This window comes from Ambystoma mexicanum, chromosome 7q (genome assembly GCF_040938575.1).
Source record: "Ambystoma mexicanum isolate Mex_15411 chromosome 7q, UKY_AmexF1_1, whole genome shotgun sequence".
NCBI lineage: Eukaryota > Metazoa > Chordata > Amphibia > Caudata > Ambystomatidae > Ambystoma > Ambystoma mexicanum.
Genome location: NC_090941.1, coordinates 342,328,933 through 342,352,084, shown reverse-complemented (window position 1 = coordinate 342,352,084; position 23,152 = coordinate 342,328,933).

Genomic DNA, 23,152 nt, shown 5'->3' with positions numbered 1-23,152 from the left:
TTTGCCTGTCCTTCAGGTGGAAAGTCTCTTTCATCTGCTCAAACAATTTAAGGTGCTCCCAAACTGGATATTTGGCATTTTTGTGGTAGGGCATGATGACGCTCCTAATAGCTTTTATTTGCTTCAGAGGATCCTTGAGTAAAGCTCTCTTAACTTTGTTAGCCTTTTTAGTTCTGGTCACCCTGGTCCACTCATCCTCTAACTCAGAGGCAATGCTACCAGAGGTGTGTGTCTGATGTTCTAGACTCTCCCGGATTCTGCGATGTTAGGAATGGCTGGCAGAATGTGGGGGCCTAGTCTCTTGGGACCTGTGGTGCTCAGAAGAGTCTTCTGACTCTTCCTTGCTCCCAGCATTGCTTGAGTACCCCCACCCTCTCACTGTCCCAGCTGGCATCGGAAGAGGTTTTTTTCAGTATGCTCTTAGTGGGCCTAGTCTCATGGAATTCCCCACCAAATTTCACGGACTAATCCTTAGGTATGTGATATTTCTGAGGATCCAGTTCTCTGATTCTCCCCTCACTGGAGTCTCCCTGATCAGAGAAGATGGCCCTAGCACTTGGGAACCTGTACATAGATGCCTGCACATCCATTTCTGGGAGGCGCTGACCTATTAGCCCCATATTTCCCATTGTGTTGAAGTCTACCATCCCTGTGGACCTTGGTTCATATGAGCCAGTAGACATGGGGTTGGCAGAGTCCATGGAATTGAAGGGATTAATGTCCTTGATGCCAGGGTTCCTGAGGTTATGCTCAGGGGTTTCCCTCTCCCATCTGACCTCATCTCGTTCAGCCCGTACTCCCTGATAACCTGCCAAAATCTGACCCTTTTGTTCCTCGATCAAGGCCTTACTGGTCTCTATGAGTTGTTCCTGCATGGCTATCTGTCCATGGAGCCTGCCATTTTTTTTCACAGAGAGCCTCATTGTCTCTCTGTGCTTCCTGTCTGAATTGGGAGTATTGGGCCAATTTTTGATGCAGGAGACTCACCTCCTGAGTTTGGTCTTTACTGGCCTGATTATTCTTTGCCAGACCATCTTCCACCCTCATGCTATGCTCTAACAGATTTTCATAGTCCATTTTGAGTTCACCTAGTCCCTGAAGGGTCAGGTGATTTTCTTCTAACTTGGTTTTTAAATGGCTGACTTCCTGGCCTAAGGTGTCCCTTTCCTGAGTTAGAGTGCCCCTGCGTAGGAATGTCGTCCCTCTGTTTTTTTAATGCACCAGATTTCTGGCGCTCTTCAGCAAACTCTGTTTGTGATTCTAGGTCTTTGATAATCAATTTATTATTTTCCTCTTTTAAGGATTCTAGGCGGTTTTGCAGGGTGACTATCTGCTCTGCACAGACTCTATTATAGTTCAATTGCTGCTCCAGCTTTTAATGGCTCTGTTTTAAAGAGTCCAACCTTTCTTGACACTCTTTTTGCAGTGTCTGTATCTGGGCATCTTGCTCTGCATTCTTTTGCAGTAATAGTGTCAGTTCTTCTTGCAGTTTGGTGGCATACTGCCTAGCCTCTATTTAAGCTTCTTGGCTGCTCTGGAGCCTTTGCTCTGCAGAGTCCAGATTAGTCTGGATTTTCTGCATTGCTTCCCCTTGCCTCTTTGTGCAGTTTACATAGTATGCATGTTTTTTCCTGTATAACTCCTATGTGGAGGTACAGGTAGGCCGCTATTTTGGCAATTTTGCATTGCTCTTCTTTTACCTTTGGGGCCATATACAGTTCACTAAGTGCCTGGTGTAATGGACCCTGGTCCTGCGATGTATCTAATTCTGTGGCAGTGACTTGTTGTTTGATTTCCTGCAGCCAGACTTTCTCATCCTGCTCTGCCCATTCACCCCTGACAAACAATTTGTGCAGTAGGTGTTCCGTTGCAATATTGATTTCCACTGGGGTCACCATTCTGGAAATATTCATTTCCTTCTGACTTATCTCAGGGTTATTTTTTCTTTTGCAAACAGGCCCAACTCCTTTGAGTATTTCTATTGAAGGGTGTTTTTAAAGTGTAGCACAGTATGGTAGCCCAATACGGTGTATGTACCCCATCAGTTAGCACACTGTGTTAGACTGTCACAAGTGGTATGTCTAATTCAGGATCTCACAACGAGCCCCAAAGCTGTAAGTGATTTCAATCCAGCACACATCCAAGTCAACGCCTGGCATGTAGTGCACAACTGAAATACTTATTTATTTTTGTCTAAAAGTTCATCATTCTGAACAATATACCACTCATATCACGCCCTTCTCCTGGAACCCCCTGGTCACACTGAACCAGGAATCAGGTTAGTTTGCAAAGGTAAATATTTATTTATGTATTTAAAATGTAATCACAATATGTTTTAATAGGTACACCACAATCACCAATGGGGTGATGTAACACAGAATAATCTCTTTAATACACAAGGGGTAAGTAGTGAGCAGAACAATTTAGCACAGAAAATAATACTTTTATGTTGGTTCAGAGCAAATAGCAATGTGGTTAGAGGTTCCCCCTGCACACCCCTCAATCCCCAATAGGCAATGTAAAGAGATAGGAGGAGAAAGCAGGTATTCAGGAATGGCAGAATTCAAACAGAATATCAATCCCGCTTTGCACAAGCAAACACAAGAGAAAAACAGAATTAACTGTCAAGCTGTCAGAATGGCTTTTAAAGTTATTTTTAGAATGGACTGGGCAAAAACACCAAATATGATCAAAATTGCTGATATTGTTATAAATTCTTATGAGATCCGCTTTAGATAGTTGTACACAAACACAAGCAATCATTTAATGCAAAGAAAACATTTGAAATCTTAAAATTCAAGTCAGAAGCAATTAAAAGCTGTTTTACACTTGTAAAATTTTCCCAAAGAAATTTTGTTGCAAACTTTTCACTGCGCGATAATTGTGATAACGGGAGTATCACATTGATTTGGAGTGCGGTTTTAGGTGCGATTGATAGATACAAGCAGAAGTAACAGATGTTTTAGTAGGGGTCAAAATGCACTTTTAAAATGACAAAAGGGTTTCTTACACTAGAGAATGACTATGAACAAAACAAATACCACACAGGAACACAGTCTTTTGATCAGGGTGACTGCCTGCTAGGGAAACTCACCTTATTCAGATGAGAAAAGATCAGCGCAGTGATAGTTTTACAATATTAATTATGGAGGATGGATAGGGTGGGTTTGAAAAGAGGGTTCAGACAAGGCAAAGTACTCTTAACAATACAGGCTCTGAATGCAAGATAGGATGGGTCTATGATAGGGCTAAGACTATGCAAAGTACAGATGCTAGTGACACATTTCTTCCTATATATACTCACTGGATATGTTTTTAAATGGGACCGTCAATTCTGGTCAGAGGATGGGATCTGGTTTAGACAGACGGCTGGGCACATCGGACTGGGCACCGTCAGCAAGGCACTCTGGTCACGGCACGGCACAGGACTGGACTGGATCTGTAATGCACTCTGGTCACAGCACAGCACAAGACTGGATTGCATCTGACCTTCTTGGTTCAGAGGATATTTATATTCAGCAGGCAAGCAGTAACAGTACAGCCCGGCTGTATTATGATGCTTCCCCTTTGGTTTGTGGGGTTCTTGTTCTGGAATTTGAGGCCTAGCTGAGAATGGTTCAACTATGATATGGGCCTTTTGCTTTGCCAAGTTTCTGGAGTCTGGAACAAGGAAGATATAGAGTTCTGCAGCAGGGTGCTCCGCCAGCATCAGAATAGTGAGTGAATCTGTCTGTCCTTATGAGTGGTGAGCTATCTCTATTTATGCTCTGAAATGACATCATCAAGGGGGTGTGTGGGCCGGTTTAGCCTAAGCTTGCCCCTTTGAAAGGTGATTGGGTCAGAGTCTATTCTATGCCTTGATAGGAGGAGAGAAACAGTGTGTCATCTTTATGGTGCAAATTTATGAGGCTGAGAATCCACCCCTAGCCCTTGGAACACAAAATCTACTTTTGGCAAAATACATATTTCCACATGTGCAACCTCTATAAAAATCACATATACAGATTAAATATTATACATAACATCTATTTCTCAAAACCGGTACCTGTGGGATCTTGTCTCCGCTTTTCACAGAATGTTGCCCTTTTCACCAGGAACACAATGTCCAATTGTTAAGCAAATTTCTACCAGTGTCCATGTTTAACATGGGAATGAGTGTATAAAATTTCACAATTCTAGTGGAAATACATTTTGCATAAAATCACATTTCTTGCCATTGCTGTCCAGAACATGTTTCATAGTTCTGGCACCTCTTCACCCATGCAGTCAGAAATTACATTAACAACTCTGTTATTATTATATTTTTCACAATTTTGACTAGTAGGTTATCAGTCTTTTTAAAAAGTTTCCTTTATCCATGTTAAGCAACAATTGGTTGTTTGGCTCCACCCCTTGGTCTCTCCCTGGAAGCCCAGGAGCCATCCCCCATGTTTGTTTCTTCCAGATGCCATTTACGATCATCTTCACACTTCGAATTTCCTAAGCTGCAGATTGCTATTGTTCCTTTTCCCACTGTAGACCAAGTTCTTTCTGACCCTGTTATTAACACTTCTCTGTGATTTCCTGCTGGGGGGAAATACCTTCCCTCTGTGAGAAAACCTGTTATTCAAGTTCTGCAGCTTCAGCCAGGTTTAAATTAATTGTTAAATTCTTCTTAACATAAAACAAACTTGTTATATCAAATAACAAATAAAATTCTCATTCAAGATTTTAAACCTGTGGGGTCAAAAACAACTATAATATGGATCACTATCAGTAACAGGCCTCTTATATTGAAAACATTTTGTGTTTCAGTTTATACATGTTAAAGTTTAAATCAGGCACGCTACTGACAGCTGTCATCTGAGCAGCCCTCTGCTGCAAAGAGATTTTTTTTTTTTGACAGATCCACAGACAAGCCAATTTTGCTGTGGAAATCTCTTCATGCTCTTAGCCTTTCAGGACATTTGTAAGTTCACAGTGATTCCTTAAACTAAGTGAATCGTAGCACCCAGAGAGAATTTTTAATATTTGAAGGTGTTCTGTACCGGCATTCTTAAGTTTCAGCAGCAAAGAAAAAGTGATTTAAAGCAAGATTTGGAGTTTCCTGCAGCAAAGCACTGCTTTTTCCTTCTGCACTCCACTTTCAATTGCTGTGGGGCCCAGTGACACATTTCAGTAGTGAGAGCTCTGTTACACCACTGACAACATGTGTGGCAGATTGGGCAGCCATCTTTTTGTGCGTTGAAAAGCGTGATTTTCAGGGGTTTTAGCACGGACAATGGTTTTGTGGCCATTTTGCTGTTTCTGGCACCCTCATAGCAGAGTGATGAGGCATAGCAGAGCAAAAGTGGGTCAATACATCCCACAGCCCCCCGAGCAAAATTTGAACAGACAGGGCCCCCCACAAATGCCAAATGGACAGTATGTACAAATGGCTATGAACTATTGCGTGCCACTACCACACCCTCCTTCCAGTATAGTCCCTGCTGGGCTCCCCCACCTGCTCCCATCACAGTTGCTGGGCTCTCTCATTCCACTCCTACCCAGTCCATGGGTCTCCCCACCCCATCACAGACCCTGGGCTCTCCCCATCCTCCTCCCACCACTAGCCCATGGCTCCCGTCCATCCAGCTCCCAAATGTCCCTGGGCTCCCCTCCACCCCGTTCCCAACACAGTCCAAGAGCTAGTGGCAGCTGGTGAATTTTTGAAGTGAAGGGACCAAAATATTTTCCAAAAAAATGCCTCGGCAACCGAGCGCAGAGATGGAGCCCGAAGCAATCAAGAGGAGTTTGGGGGGTTTTCCCCGTGAATATTTTTTAAATAGGTTAAAATATCGCATTGCACAGCAGACTTTTAAAATAAAATGGGTAAAAAGCCAAATTGTTTGCAATTGGTGCTGGAAGGTGCTGGGGGCAGGCAGAACATTATTTACCTGACATATATGATAGATGTCCAGTAAAAAGATACCATCCCTGTCCCCTGGGCCTAACACAATCAACATGATTATGTGTATATGCAAGATGCTGGTGTGCCAAGGGGGGACGCATGGCATTTTTGACTGGACATCTATGATAGATATCCAGTAAAAAAAATGAAAAAAATACCATCCCTGTCCCCTAGGCTCCACAGCGCATTGTAGCACCCAGAGAGAATTTTAAATATTTGAAGGTGTTCTGTACCGGCATTCCGAAGTTTCAGCAGCAAAGAAAAGTGATTTAAAGAAAGATTTGGAGTTTCATTTAGCAAAGCACTGGTTTTTCCTTCTGCACTCCACTTTCAATTGTTGTGGAGCCCAGTAACACATTTCAGTAGTGACTCTGTTCCACCACAACATGCGTGGCAAATTGGGCAGCCATCTTTTTGTGCATTGAAAAGCGCGATTTTCAGGGGTTTTGGTACGCAAAAGGGTTTTGCGGCCATTTTGCTGTTTCTGGCACCATCATAACAGAGTGATGCAGCATAGCAGAGCAAAAGTGGGTCGATACATCCCACATATTTCAGTGACATAAATCATCAATCCACCACCAACAACAAATGGGAGACAACAGACTCTGTAAGCAGTTCAATGGTATCCTCAAGAGTATGTTGACAATATTAGCTAGAGAAAAGGGCACTCTTGTGAGCAGTTCCTTCACCACCTGCTTTTCAATGATCAGGAGGTCCCTCAGTAGCTAACTGTATTCAGTTCCCTCAATTTCCAGGATTTGTAGTGACCAGTGTTTTTAAGGGTAAGGAGAAGGTGGGAGTCCAAGCTCTGTGCTGCTAGCATCTTTTCAGTCCTGGAAAGGTCCCAGCTTCTGTCGCGACTCCAACATCAGACTACTGATGCTCATCAACAAAATCAAACTCAAATATAAATCAGGCCCCCCCCCTTGCTCTTCACTAGGATGACCAAAATGTCACTTGGTTGGCAATTAGTACACATGTGTCAAACTAAATCCTCTTGTTATCAGATAGCTCTGTGAACGTCCTTCACATAGTGAGTTGAGGATAGGGGCAGCACATGTGCAGCGCTGGTCCAATCGAGAGTTCTGTTTCCTTGGACAATTCATGTCTCTCTGTAAGTCTGGGAATTACACATGGGGAGTGTTAGACTCCTTTATGGTGCATTCCATTCCAACAAAGAGTGGACATTTATAAATCAAGAGACGCAAGGGGAGAGGGCAGGCACCCAGGGGATGTAAGAGACTTGGTGTGAGAGTGAGAGTGAAAGTGGGAGCAAGAGAGAACATAGCAATAGAAAGGCATGCAGGAAGGGAAATAACCATAGAGAGATAGGCAGAGCAAGAGATAGAGAGGGGTTGAGAGAGAAGAACAAACGCATTGAGAGACAATGAGATATATACAGCAAGAGGGAGTGAAAGAGAAAGCCTCTGTATATATATAGAGAGAGAATGAAATTGCAAGAACGAGACAGAGAAATAATGGCAAGAAGAGGGAGTCAAAAATAGACATAGATAAAGAGACAGAGAGAGGGAGGGAGAGAAAAAGTGAAAAAGAGAGAGCTAGACAGTGATATAGAGGGTGGGGAAGGCATACAGAAATAAAGAGAAATGCATAGAGAGAGTGAAAGGAAGGGATGGAGAAAGGGAGAGTCAGAGAGAGAGAGCAAGAGAGAGAGTGAGAGAGAGAGTGAGAGAGATAGAGAGAGAGAGAGAGAGAGAGAGAGAGAGAGAGAGAGAGAGAGAGAGAGAGAGAGAGAGAGAGAGAGAAAGACAGAGATAGAGGTATGCATGGTATATAGTCCAGTAATGTCACAGGTTTTATCACATGGCACACTCCAGCCAGGGACTCCATCCCCAACAATGAAAGTGGCGTACAATAAAGCACTTTTTATTTTTAATAAACCATTGGTTCTTTTATTTGAGTAGGCCTCCAACCCGTCTTGCGCCCAACCTCCACAAACACCCCATGTCACAATGTACCAGGAATCAGCCCGGTGTGTATCATTAAGATATTTATTAATTTATTATTTAATGGAAAATAAAAATAAAAAATGTTACAGCCACTACTGTTGTGGTACACAGTTGCACTAATCTCTACAAAACAATTCAGTGAAGATATACTGTTAGAATTCTCACAATCTATAATGGCAACACAGAAAAAGAGCAATTTTTAGAAAGAGATAACCCTGATGCTTTAGCACTCCCCCCTGCAACACTCAGCCCCAAACATTAGCTTACTTGATTCCTTTAAATGGAAGGCAGTGGCAAAGAGTAGGGATAGAGAGAGAAAATCAGATTTTGAGTAAAGCCCACCACCTCAGCATGAGAGGCCTCATAAGAAAGTGAAAACCCGTATTTGCAGCAAAACGGCAGAATCGGATTGTGATTATTACTCACACAGCTACTCATAACTGCTATGGGACAGAATAAAAGGAAATTTGTGTTGCTACACTTGAAGAGAAAGGGAGGCTTAGAGACTACTAATCAGCACACCAGGGCAACGTGGAAATAAAGTAGGAAAATCAGTTTTGGAAGGAAGCAAATGCAAAAGGAAAGATACAATGGCAAATGGAAATTCGTTTTACACTGGAGCACAGGGAAGGGGTACAGCTCAGAATAGGAAAATCGGTTTTCATTGACACAGAGGGAGACACATAACAGATAGACTTGTACGCAACAGAAATTGCTCTCAATGGGACTACGATTTGGGGCTTTAATTGGACAGGTGTAAATAGGAATTCATGGAGTTATGCACACAATACATGGGCACATTCGGTTTTCAGTTACAAGGAAACTAGATCTTTTGAGGCTACACTTTAATGACTATAATTATTAAAGAAAGACACTAGGGACAAGGGAGTTAATTTCGAATTTTAACTAACTTGTACAGTAAATTTCAATGGGGAATTAATTGATTTACTTAAGAATATGCTAAGGATGTAAACAGACACTGAGAGGTTTACCAAAGGGAATATGCTAACATACACAGGCTAAAAACAGATTCTTCTATGGGAAGGTGATTGATTTACACTCGCAATGTGAGTTTTTCAAATGGGTTTTCAATGGGGTTTTCTATGGGTTTTCAAAAGGAAGGGATTATACAATACAGGGCTGGGGTTACTTGCTACTTACAAAGTAAGCCTTGGTTTGGGATTCTGGATTCTGGAAAATCAGTCGGTTCTTAGGACCCTCTGGACAGCAAGGTAAGGAGTCTGGTCACTGAATTCTACTTGGTTTGGGATTCTAGACAGCCAGCTAGATCTCAGGACACTCTGGACAGCTAGGCAAATGGTCTGGTCACTGCAATCTCCTTAGTATGGTACAGCTGCCTCCTCTCCGTCCTCCTTCTCCTCTCTCCCCTAATTTGTGTGTGTCCCTTGACTTAGTACAGTCCCCCTTATATAGCCCAAATGACATCTTTCACTTTACAATCTAGGGGGAGTGCTCTATATTTACCCCTACCCCTCGGATAGGACAGTTTACCATTCCTCTCTCCGCCCCATGGCATGAGTGGTCCAAGGGAAGAGAGCACCATCTGACTATTGGCATTTTACTACCCTTCTTTGTTCTCTTGGCCACTTTTTGACAAAAACCCAGTTATGTCTCATAACTTCATATTTCTACTAGCCCCTGATGTATGCATAAGATATGTGGTTTGAGGGGGTCATAGGGAATTAGGTAAGCCGATCGCCAACTCCGTACGAAGTAGCATGGCCCATTGGCACATTTTTTATGTTTTCTTAAAATATATTATAGTTACAAAAATGCCTAATAATGGATGCAGTCCTTTAATGTGATTTTGGAAGCTCTGTCTGCCATCTGTGGGAGGAGTGCTTTATCCCCTCACAGCCCGTGACCAGAGATTTTGATTACCCCTTTTGAAGTTGTCAGTTTGTTCTTGGTAGTGGGTGCAGGAGGAACTCACACCTTCAAGTCAGGTTTTTAGCCATGCTTGCTGGCCTTGAAGTCGCTGAGCCCCTGCCTTCAAGTCAGGAAGAGCAGGGAATTATAATGCCCCCAATACATCACATGTCCTTGCAGGCTGATTCACTAGTAGGTGTGACATCCAGTGGAGAGCAGGGATTTCAATTAAGAAGTTTCCTGCCTGAGTCCAAAAACTGTTTTTCCTGGTATTGTGAGCCTCTACCAAGGTGATTAAAGTCTTGTGGGTGGGACCATAATGTACATGACTTAGTCAACCCCCTCCACACAGCTTTTTTCAATGACATTTCTGTACGATCAAAGCTGTCCTTTCACAGTGGCTTTTTTAAAGTCATTTATTATTTTTTTTTTACACGTGTGCAAGCCATTTATTTGTCCTTTTTGAGTGAGTTGGCCTTTGCTATTGGTCCATTGACAATGAGGGGTAGGCCCCCTTCCACAGGGTTCTTTGATTTGGCACTGAATAAAAGAAAAAGCCAAGCCGTTTTTCATTTGCAATGTTTTAAAGGGCAGATGTTCAAGTGAAATGAAAAGCAAAAGCTGTGTCTGGATGTAGGATTGCAATTCTCAACCCTCTTGAGAATGAAAAGAAGAATAAGCCTGTTTTTGATCGAGTGCATCATGTCATTCAAGTGAATCAAACGCAATGCAGGGCCGTTTTTGGATTGCAGGGTACATCTGCTTGCCACTCATGTGACAGGGAAAGCAAAGCACAGCCATTTTTGGTGCAGATTTTCAATGCATTTTTCAAATGAAAAGAGATTTCTGTTTAGGGCCTTAAATGCACCCCACAAATCCCCCCCCTGCTCTTCCATGACTTTTTTTTGGGTAAGAGTAGGGCAGAGTGGGGTTTCCTTCGGTGTAATTTTCCTTCCTCTGGGAGTAGGCTCTCCAGTATCCCCTTCCATCTCTGGGTTGGGGGGTATGGCATGGCACCCCCCCTTTTCTTCCTTTCTTTGGAGTGGGCACTGCAGTATCCCCTTCCATCTTTGGGTTGGGGGTATGGCATGGCACCCCCCCTTTCCTTCCATTCTTTGGAGCGGGCACTGCAGTATCCCCTTCCATCTTTGGTTTGGAGAGTGTGGCATGGGACCCACTTTCTTCCTTCCCTTCGAGGTTCCCAGGGTCCTCTCCAGGCTGGAATTTAAGGATGTTAGTTCTCTAATAGAAGATTAAAAGATTACAAATAAAATTGTTTCAGTACTTTTTATAGAAATATTTCTCAGATTTACAAAGAATGTTCTCTTTTTAAACTTTATATATATATATATATATACATATATATTCACTAACAAAAAAATTGTCATTGATGACATCACATCTGAAATTATTTTTGATGTAAAGTCCCTACAAGGGGTTGTGTTTATAATGTTGGTAACATGATGTCAGGGGGGATTTTATTATGTTAAAGAAGTAATAACTAGCTAACAATTCAAGACTTACTACACATGAAGACCCACAATGCATACAAATGAGAGGCACATACAGGGAAACTAAAGTAAGGAAGAAAAAAACAGCATCATCTGAAAATGTGAATAGCATTCATGATTATTGTCATGTATACAAATGAATTGTGTGTTTCAGACCTGCCTATTGTCCCATGTATGTGCACCATGAACATAGACTAAACCGAAAGGTAAGTACTTTAAGGACATATGAAAAGGTTAACGTCTAGATATACAGCACCTTTTGAATTGTAATATTTTGACTCTCAGTGACCAAAACAACAGGCCTAGATATTTCAGTGACCAAACATAAGTGGGCCACATATGTGATGCCATCAGTGATGTCATCAATGATATTTATGATGTCATCTTTGATGTTATGGGTGTTAGTCTTAGCAGTGCACGGTGGTGGTGCGAGTTATGGTTGCTTAGCTTACCATAACTGATGAATTTTGTTGTTTTTTTGGTTTTACCTGTAACCATAACGTCCCTGTAAGAATGTTTTTCCATAGAATTTCATATGTTTTTGCTAGTGAAACTTAACCCTAATGTGCTTTTAACAATGTATTTGCTAGTGAATTTCATAAGTTTTCAGTAGGGCACTGTAAGCAGAATGTTGCTTTAGCATAGCGATTTCTGTAAAGAGGAAATGGATTTTGTACAGCAATATAACCATAACGTCCCGTTAACAACAGTTTGTTACTAATTCCTTGGCTGCCCTCACGATAAAGGTATGGAAAGTGCACATTGTCTGGTGTATGTATCCGTTTGCGCTACCCCTTACTTTTCTGAATAGTGTTGGCGTATCGTACCAATTATACATGTACATAGTAAATGTTGTGTAGTGTGGCAGTAGACTCTCTTTTTGTGGTAACAGGGCATGCTAAATCTGTGCAGCACAGTACTGGCCCAGATGAGTACAAATGAGCAATATGGACGTTTCCTAGGGACACTGTAACGGCAACAAGAGAGGCACTCCTGTAGGGCAGTAGAGCTGTAAAACAACCTTTGCAAACCATATGCCGCGCTACAGACCCTTAACATGGCAAAAGGCATTGTATTGTGCATGCATTGCAATGCGCTATTGTACAAAGGGAAGGTACTTGGAAGGGCATGGTAACGATCCTTACGGAAGGATTACAATGACTGGCGCCTATGTAGGTGAGGACCACACAATAATTCTGTCTCCCGGCACGTCCCCTATAGTATCCAGACAGGTGCAGCCCCTTCTGTACCGGACCTTTCCTGCTGTTCCTTCTGTGGCGTGTGTAAGAACACCATCATAAATAAAAATGAACTGTGAAAGGGAAAAAGGTAAATGAAGAAAGTACTTTTCACAGATCAACAACAGAATTTCCAATGCACGCATGCAGGGCGGGAGGCATGGCAGTGTAGTAAGCACTGTAGTTCAATCAGTTTCAAAGGGGGTCGCTGTACAAAGAGGTTTTTGTAGGTGTTCCCGAGCATTTTCAAGAGAGCCACAACACAACACTAAATGCAAAAAAAAATCACTACTTTCAAGAAGAGCACCAAGCCAATTTAGATGGGGTGTGCAAATATCTGGATGGCTGGCATAGTAAGAAAAACATTATAGCTGGGGGAAAGTCTTTGTGCTGTGAAACGTCGTAGTCCCATGGGCAAAGGATTCCATTGGCACATGATATGATATGATATAATATGGTGTGCAGTTAAAATGACGAATCAATAATTTTGAATGCATTAATTTCGAAAAAAATGTCGAAAAAAAATGAATATTTATTTTTTAAATTTATATGTTTTTTTGGGGGTTTGGCTAGTAAAAAAAGGTTTATTAAAAAAAAACGGGGTTGTGGGGAAACCCACCATTAAAAAATAAAAATAAAAAAATAAAATAAATTCAACATTTTTTTTCTCCACATTATTAATTCGAAATTAATGCATTCGAAATTATTGAATTCGGAAATATCACTATAAGCCATATAATATGATATGATATGATATGGCATTTATAACGTGCCTATACACACATGTTTCAAGGCGCGACAAGGCCAGGGAGGGGAAACAGTGGGAAGATAGACAACGATCCTACTAGGCCAGGTGTCATTCAGATCGCGCAAGTGCAAGGACAGGGAGAAAGGGAAAAGTGCCTGGGGGAAGGGAGAGGGGAAAGTGCAGTACATGGTATAGAAGAATAAATACGATAAATAAAAGTGGCCTGATGGTGCAAGTGCAAGGTAAGAGCAGACATAAGTGCTGGTAGGGGGACTGTAGGGTTACAGAAAAGCAGTCCCTAAGTGCGGGGGTTGTCAGGGAGGCAGGGCAGGTGTGCAAAAGGCGGGATCTGGCCCCAGGATCAGAAAGGGTGGCCTGGTAACCAGTGCAGTTTCGGCCAGGAATTTCAGCAGGGGAGAGAGGCAGAGAAAGCAGAAACAAAGAGGAAGGTTTTGAGGTGTTTCCGGAATGGGAGATGGTTCTCCTCATGTTTCAGGGAGGCAGGAAGGCTGTTCCAGAGGGAGGCCCCTGCCGAAGAGAGAGATCGACCACCAACTCATTTCTTGGAGAAACGGCTGACTTTGAGGGAGTTGGAGGCATATCAGCGAAGAGCCCGAGAAGGAAGGTATTTGGGAAGAGAGAGTTGAAGGTAATGCGGCCCCAGGCCCCAGAAGGCCTTGTGGATAATGCAGAGGGTTTTGAACTTAATTCTTGCAGCCACTGGGAACCAGTGCAGAGATTTCAGTCCTGGAGAGATACAATCCCTGGTCTTGAGGCCAAGGTCAAGTCTAGCAGTCCTGTTTCTGATAAATTGCAGAGGGCGGAGAGTAGAGGCAGGCAGATTTAGATAGAGGCTGTTACAGTAGTTCTGCCTAGAGAGAATCAGAGCTCTGGAGATGGTGAGATTCTGGGGGAAGGAGAGGAAAGTAAGAATATCTCTGAGGTGGTGCAGCTGGTAGTGTGACTTCTTAGAGACTTTGGAGATGTGAGGAGAGAAGGAGAGTGTGGAGTCGAAGATGACCCAGAGGTTTTTAGCCTTGCAGGTGGGAGCAGGAATATGGCCAAGAGAGGCGGGCCAGAGAGCTGCAGGGAAGGAGGGAGAGGGTGTGGCGATGAGTAGAATCTCAGTCTTACTGGCATTAAGGCAGAGGTCATTGGCGGCACACCACTCCTGGATAGCAGACTGATAGTCAGAGATGAGGGAAGGAGAGGAGGAGGCCAAGGGTAGCCTGAAAATGAGCTGGGTATCATCCACATAGCACTGAAAATTGGGGCAGAGATTGGCGATGCGGTGGGCAAGGAGTGCCAGGTATTGCTTGAACAGCCATGGAGAGAGGTTAGATCGCTGGGGGACACCACAGGTAGAGAAAAAGATATCAGAGAGGAAGGACCCAAGTTGGACCTGGGAGGGTCGTTCGACAGGAAAAAAGTCAGCCACGCATGAGCCTGTCCAGTGATAACCAAGTTATCACGGAGACGGTTGAGCAGGCTGGCGTGGTTGACAGTGTCAAAGGCAGAAGAGAGATCAAACAAGATTACGACAAACGGGGTGTTGGAGTCAAGGTTGGAGAGCAGGTCTTCACGGATGTTCAGGAGAGCAGTTTCCATGCCTCTGGCAGCCCTCAAGCCAGACTGATGGTCATCACGACAACCAACAGATTCAGTGTGGAGATTAAGAAGGAAGATGGCCAGTTTCTCCAGGAGCTGGCCCAAGTCAGCCACGCTAGAGCCTGTCCAGTGATAAAGCCACGAATACTCTTCTTGGCAATGTACAGTTGTGTCTGCATTCACGGACCAAATAGGAAATGACGCTGACACATCGGTGGCTGCATAATGCACTACAAACATCTGCAAGAGATCTGAAACAAACGCATTAACTGGGCAAGTGCCTTCTTCATCGCAAACGGCACTTAAGCTTAAGGTTGTGTAACATGCTGTGCTATTTTCCCTGCGCAATGAACACCAATAATATCAGCATGATTGCGAGTCATCAAAGTGTCACAGAGAGAAACCAAAATCTGGCACTTCCTTGTAGCTACTCATTGCACTACACATGCACATGATAGATTGCAAAATGAGTAGCCATTGCAGTTTTTTAAATTCACTTTCACACAATGTATGTTGAAATCCCCTAAATCTCCCACGATTTGCCTCGTGAAACACACAGCTATAACTGCACCCTCTGCATTTCTGTCAACAAATACACTGTGTACCACACTATGTCTGTACACACCACACCCACAAACTTGATTGCCCAATCCCATAGCCTCTGCAGGCCCATTTCTATGGCCATAATCTGCAAAAGGGGCATATGTAACATGTGCCACCCTGCAACTATCGCGATATTTGAAGACTTTTTCTGCTGGGTGAGTGTGGGAGTGGGGGAATAAGTTTCAGCCAGGGGAGCGGACGTCGTCAGGTGTGGTGGCTCTTAAAAAAACCTTTGGGTTTTGTTTATTTATTTTTTTATTTTTTTGTCAAGTCGCTTCCGTGGTCTTCATACGTGAATGTGTGTTTTGAAAGTCAGCAAGCATTATTATAATAGGGTCTTCGCTGCAGTGTCTAACAACATATCATTGCCACTGTGCGACAAATAACTGCCATTTGCCTTGAAAAGGTGTATGTATCGTGAACCAATGTTCTCATTCTGAGAAGAGAACATCCCAGCAGCACTCACAAAGTCACACATCCTTCTATTGATGAGACACTTTCCGACCTCTGGCTGGCATCAGGAATCCTTGGAATACTTCCACACTCTTCTCAGGGGTATACATGGGAAAAGCATCTTGGCAGTAGGAACAATGCACAGCACTGCTTTCATCATAATAGTTGACAAAAAGAAGGCTCCAAAGTGCACAATCACAAAATTGTTGCCCAAAAGGCCACGTGTCAACATTCTAGAAGCAGTCCGCCAAAAAAGCATGATTCAACACTACACCACAAAGCGTCCACTCTCTCCAAGCTGAAATTGCCAGACAAGTCTTCTTGGAGGGCATACACACACATACACACACACAGATCTTCCAAAAAGCCATCACCCACGACACAAACTGTACGTCTTGCCATGTTTGCCAGCCGCAATACACAAAGTAATGGAGAAACTGAATGCCACCCTTTTCTGTGACGCACACAAAGAGCACCTGATTGGACAAAATCCATACTCTCAATTCCATTGGCCACATGCCTTTCCCCAATGAGCCCAAGGGCCACACCCCGGTGAAGCAGGAGGATTCTTTCTCCCTATTGGAGCTCTTTGCTGCACATACACCCTGAGTACCTCGTTGGCTAAAGGCCATAGTCCCATTTCCATTAGCCAGCTTGCAAAGAAGCGCATAATGTGGCATGTGCCATTTTCCAAGGACCACGTGGACTGCACCCCAGTAGAGCAGGAGGAGTCCTTCTTCGTATTGGTGCACTTTCCTGTGACGCACACCCTAAGCACCACCTGATAGGATTATCACTGCAGTCCCATTTCCGTAGGCCAGCACTGTGGGAAGCGGGGAAGCGCCAAATGTGGCACATGCGGGTCCCCTAGTACATCGAGGGGCGGGATTGAGTGAAGCAGGAGTCCCTCTTCCTACTGGCGCACACCCTAATCATGTGATTGGACAATCACTACAGTTCCATTTCTGTGGCCGCCACTCGCAAAATGCACGGATGTAGCTTTCGATCTGCGTGCAGGCATGATGAATAACTGGCAACCAGGGTTGGGGTAGTTTGTGTTAAGGGGCGACTCTTCAAAGAGATGGTTGTTTTTTTTTTGTTGTTTAGATGCTTCTAGGAAAACTAGTTTTTTTCAGTGTTCATTAGCCTTTGTGAGTTCTTCTGCTCACAGTAGTGCAGTAAATTATTCACCGCAGCCTGTAGACGAGCAAACAAAACTGCGTTTTAATTCTGTTGGAAACACTCTGCATTTCCACAACTAATGAGGTCATTGTTGCAGAAAAACATTCCACGAGCGCACAAAAAAGCATACATGCTTCTGTTGATGAGACACCTTCCTCCGTCTGGCTCGGAAAAACAACCATGAGCACTAGACCATAATCTTCATGGTATTATGGATGAGAAAAGCACCTTGGTGTTGGGAAAAAATGTCCTCACGACATTCAGCAATCTCCTCAGTCTACGGAACAAATCTAAGCAAGGAAGGTAACCCATATGCATGCCACCTTAATGGATGATGATGACATCTACTACTGGAAAAGTGGCAAGGTCTTTGCAAAGTGCAAGCATATCAGTGAAATTGCACTCATAAACAGCGTTCCACGATGCGTCCACTCCTTCCAAAGGAAAATGTCTGTGTCTTTGCAGGGCATAGTTGTGCAGATTTGTGACAAAGGGATCACCTACAGTCAACACAATGCGTTTCGCCATGTCAGGCACCCTCATTACGCAGAATGTAATGTACAACAGTTACCACAAAAATGCATACATGCTTCTGTTGATGAGACACCTGAGCCCAGAGTCCACACTGCTTGACTTTTCACTGCAGCATCTCGAAGCACAGCGCACCACCGTGGAGCTATGCAGCAATAAAATACAACAGTTACCATAATGTACAAAAAAAAGAATATCTACTGTATCCCTGTGCACTTTCAATCTCATACTTTGGCCGTGCCCACTTCCATTCACAAAGTATTATGCCACTTCCAACCTACCCACAATCTGTTTGCAACACTGGACTATAACGGCTGAAATGTTTTCACAACCATTCCGTACATGTCACCACCCTCTAACTGATGCATATTCAAAAATGCATTACAGCAAATTCAGCCCGAAAAGGAAAGGCCTAGATTTTTGTCACAGCGCACACAAAAAATTCAGCTGCGTGCATTTAAACGGCAGAAAGAAAAAGAAGACCTGCAAATGAAAAACATAAAAAAAAAAATTAATACTAAAGTTGGAACCAGTAAAACTTTGAATCTGACAATAAAGTCAATTCTATCATTGACATGGAGGATGATACAATCGATCTCTGCCAACTAACCAAAGAAAGTCAATCGCATCTTTGTAATAATGGAAAAAAGGAGCAGCTGAGCCGCTCGATATTAAATGGCCTGGATGTTAATAAAGTAAACACAGATGTAATCCATTTAAAGAGGGGCTCTCAGGTAGTGTCCTCAAGGAATCTAGAACAGAATGGAACTATGGTAAAGGCACTGATTTCTGAGCCTCCGGTGGAAGTAGGGAAAATTCAAACATTTTTAAAGATCTACTTTCCGATTGAAGGTAGGAAATGCACACAAAAGTCTACACAATGTAGTGCTGAATGCAAGACAGTTGCTACTATTGAAAATACTATTGGTCATTTAAATGGAACCACCGGCCATAAAGTGGATCAGATCTTCCTGTATTCAGACATTTGTCGTAACCCCATTACCGATGCTATAGTGAGTGATCAATTATGGTTGGGTTCCCTGGTCGTAATGACTGGCTCTGGCAAATGTAAGCAATTACCTGAAATCCAGATAGCCATCAAACCTTCACAGAGTACTAGTCATGGTACACCCATAGTGCGTATTCCAATGGTCACCCATGTTGAGACAGAAACCCAAATTGCTATGATTGATCCAATCCCCAATACGGAGTGTGGTAGGCATCTAGTGCCTGTACAACGACAAACTACCACGCTCATGACAGGAAAAGGGCCTTCTCTGCGATCTACATCCTTAAAGGAACAAACACAGGGATACAAATTTTAGGATTTGTATTAAGCATTAAAAGATGTATTGTTAACATCAGAGACTTTAACAAAACTGTTAAACCCTATGACGACGGATATTCCTTTCTCTGATACACAAAATATAGTTCACAAATCTATATCATGCAACATGACAAATCCAGGGGGACAATGTATACCATCTGCATCTACCAGCTCATCTGCTAGTGAGAATTATCCCACTACTGTTCCTAAAACGGATGGGATAGTCGCGCAGAATTTAAAACCTACCAGGCCATCTGATGGGCCTGTAGACCAATCCCATAGCAATGGGATTAATATGATTGGACTTGAAGGCCGTCCAGATATCCAAGGAAAGGCAAGAATTAATCGTAGCTATTTGCTCAAACGACTATATTGTATTCCATCACTAAGAATATTGACCTCCAAAGGTTTTGAGAGGATCTCTCTGCCACTAAGAATAACTATAGAATGACTTACCACTTATTATCTGAGCATGTTCTTAAATTTAATAGGGCATACAGAAGGGAACCGTTGGATCTAGGATCCATGCTTCACACATTTAACAATGAGAATTCTGCTTCTGAATTCTTGCAGTTCCAGCCAATTAGTCAAGGCATGCCGGTGGGATCTTTAAGCGGAGAGACTGGTGGTACGCAAGATGAGAAGTTATGTATCTCACAATTACTATCTGTTGCTGGTAATAACAAGGAGTTTTCATGGATTGAGCCCTTATTGAGGACAATCTTTTCTGTTAAATCAAGCAAGAGTATGACCTAGCCTCAGAGGAGCTCAAAGCTGATTGTTCTCTCATGGAACTCATCTGGCTATTTAAATATACCAGGGTGGCTTTCCTCAATCTCTCCCTTTAATATGCCAAATGGTATTCTGCTCCAGGAAATGACGAAACTGGATGGCTTGGTTTTACCAGGCTTTCGTACTTATTGTTCATATGCTATCAGGATGGGTAGGGTCGCCCTTCCGGAGACTTAGCTATTTCTGTTAACAACAAGCTTGAATCTCAGTTCCCGCTTATGTACTCATCTGTTCATCTACTGGTGGTTGCTGTGATCCTAAAGGGAAGTTTAGCTAAATCATTAATACTTATTAGCCTCTATTGGAATCCCTTGAAATATGATATAGATCAAATGTTTGATGATATTGATGGTTGTCTGGAAAATTCCTATATTTATAACCCTAATTTCGAAATCATCATTGGGGGAGATTTCAACTCGACTTGTCTTGTGAGGTTGGAAGACATAAATAGCCATAAGAAAAATGGAATACGAGGGCTGGAATTAGGGGTTAAAGATGGAGATCATATTTCAAAGAATGGGAAATGTCTTATGTCAGGTGGTGTATGGAATTGTCGCCTGCATTCACATGGAAACGGTTTGGCATGTTCTATGATTGATTTTTTTTGTGTATCATATTCACTCGAACAGATAATAGAGCCGGTTAGTGTGCATAAAATCAATCATAGTGATCATACACCTATTCAACTATCTTTAGATAGTCCATATATCGAACTTGGCACTAATGAGTTCATGCAGGTTTTAGAAATAGATTGTTTACCCATCTCTCTTCGATGGAACTCTCTATTATGCCAACAATTAATCTCTAAGGTTTTTGTAGATCTAAATAAAAAGAATGAATTTCGTATTCCGGGCCTCTACTGCTCACAGAATTTGGACAAGGTTGTGTCTACATCAGTTGCCACTGCCCTGGCTTATCTTGTTGCAAATCAGAAACCACATCAGGAATTAACAAAGCACTTGTTTAACCATGACCTTAAAATGCTAAAACGCAAAAAAATAGAGACCTGAGAACGCTCCAAAGGGAACATATAAGCAATCCACAGTTTTCATATCTAAAAAAAGAATATTACAAATATATAAGAACAAGGTAAAAGGCATTCATATTTTGGGACAAAACAAACAGAATTGTGAAACTTTTAGATTCATCTGTCAGCATAATACCAGGGCTATTTGTACAGCAATTAAGAACTGTGACTCTAGAAGAAGCAATAATTCCAAAAACATTATTCCAGCAGAAATTTGGAGGGAATTTATTAGGGGAAATTCCAACTCCCACTCCGATTTACCAATGTTAACTATGACATAACTCTAAATCCAGACGTGCAATCATTCAAATGGTCTACCTAAGGCATTGAATGGGCCATTAACAAGCTGTCCCACTCAAGAACAGCAGGCCCAGACTGCATCCCTCCCTGCGTTTATAAGGCTGATCCAATTTCTGGGCAATTAAATTCAATCAGATTTTTTTGACCTCAATACTACCTGAGACCTGGGTGACATCTATTCTCGTTCCAATTTTCAAAAAGGGTGATCCAACAAAATCTGGGAAATTATAGGCCTATCTACATAACAGATGCTGCTGCAAAAGTCTTTTCGATCCTAATTTTGTGTGACAATGAAAAATACAATGCGTTCATTAACATATGCTCAAAATATCAAACAGGTTTTCGAAGGTCAATGAGTACAACATTAAATGCTACAATAATGGCTCATCTATTTGCAGGAACTAAAAATAAGGAACTTAGTCCAATCTACATCTACCTGGCCTCCAATTACATGTCTGCAGCTTTTGACAACGTAGTTTGAAATTTGTTATGAAAGAAGATATCTAACCTAGGCATACTCGGGTGCTTGACTTACTGGATTGCTAATCTCCATACAAATACCTTATACAAGGTTAGAATTACCCAGGGGGTTGCTATGACAGAATCTGTAATGTCGTACCTGGGATTGAAGCAGGGTTGCAACCTGGCAGCAAGGTTATTTAACTTATAGTTGTGTGATCTTGACGAACTTTCAAAGAATTCTAACACATTTGCTTCCATGTTGTGCTCCCTGAGGCTGCATTGGTTAGCCTTTGCTGCAATATTATTTTGTTTGATCTTACTCTGTCAGATCTGCAGAGGAAGCTGCAAATATTTGGGGAATTTGCATTTCGACACAATCTTAGTCCACAATCTTAGTCCAAATTCTGCAAAGACTACCATCATGGTGTTCGATGCTGGTAAAAAAAACTAAAAGATTACACATGGGACATTAATGGTCAATCCATATCTCAATCAATGGAAATTATTTATCTTGACTATTATTTAAGTCAAACATTGGACTGATCATCTTCATTTGAAAGCTAAACCATTACTAAATCAAATGAAGATTATTTTCAACAAATATTGCAGTTTCTCTCTGGTCCCGTTGCTGGATTTTATGCCATTGAAAGTGGAATCAGTTCTCTTATATGCACTTGATATGTGTTTGCTTAATCTAAACTCAGACCTTAACACTTTACAGGGGTGCTTACTAAAATCTGCCCTGCATCTCGCACCCTCTTTTCCGAATTGTATATTACGCCATGAGCTGGGACTAATATCTCTTTCGTGTAGATGGGAGTGGAGAGCACTTTCCAATTATGCTAGAATTTTGGTACCATCTGAGAACTATCTTTGTCAAGATCTATATCAATTGACATTGGGAGGTAGCTCTCGGTATTATCATCTGAGGATGAATACACTATTGGAAGAAATTGGGGTCTTACCGACTGATTTTTGTGTGCGCCCTGGTTTTGTGAAAAAAAAAACTGAGCGTGACTGTATCTTGACAATAGAAGAATTAAATAAGTATAGTACCTACAAAGAATATGCTAGGTATTCCTGGAAAAGGGAACGGTGCTGTTCTTATTTAGCTATCTTCCCATGTAATGTGACCCGTATGTATTATATGCATTTTAAAATCAGTCAATTTCATACACTCCAAGGGACGAGAAATTGGGGAAAAGAATAAGGCAAGGTAAATGAAATGAGTTGTAGATTTCCAAATTGCATTGAACCTGAGGAAACCCTCAAGCATTTGATATTGGAATGTCCTTATTTCACAGTATTTAGAATGCAAACACTGCACCCAGAGGCCGCACTGCGTGACTTTTCACTGCTGCATCTTCAAACACAGCGCACCTTCATGCAGTTATGCAACAACAAATTGCAACAGTTACCATAATGTACAAACAAAACAATCTCTCCTGCATCCCTGTGCACTTTCAATCACATACTATGGGCGTACCCACTTCCGTTCACACAGTATTGTGCCACTTCCAACCTACCCACAATCTGTTTGCAACACTGGGTTATAACGGCTGAAATGTGCTCCACAACCAT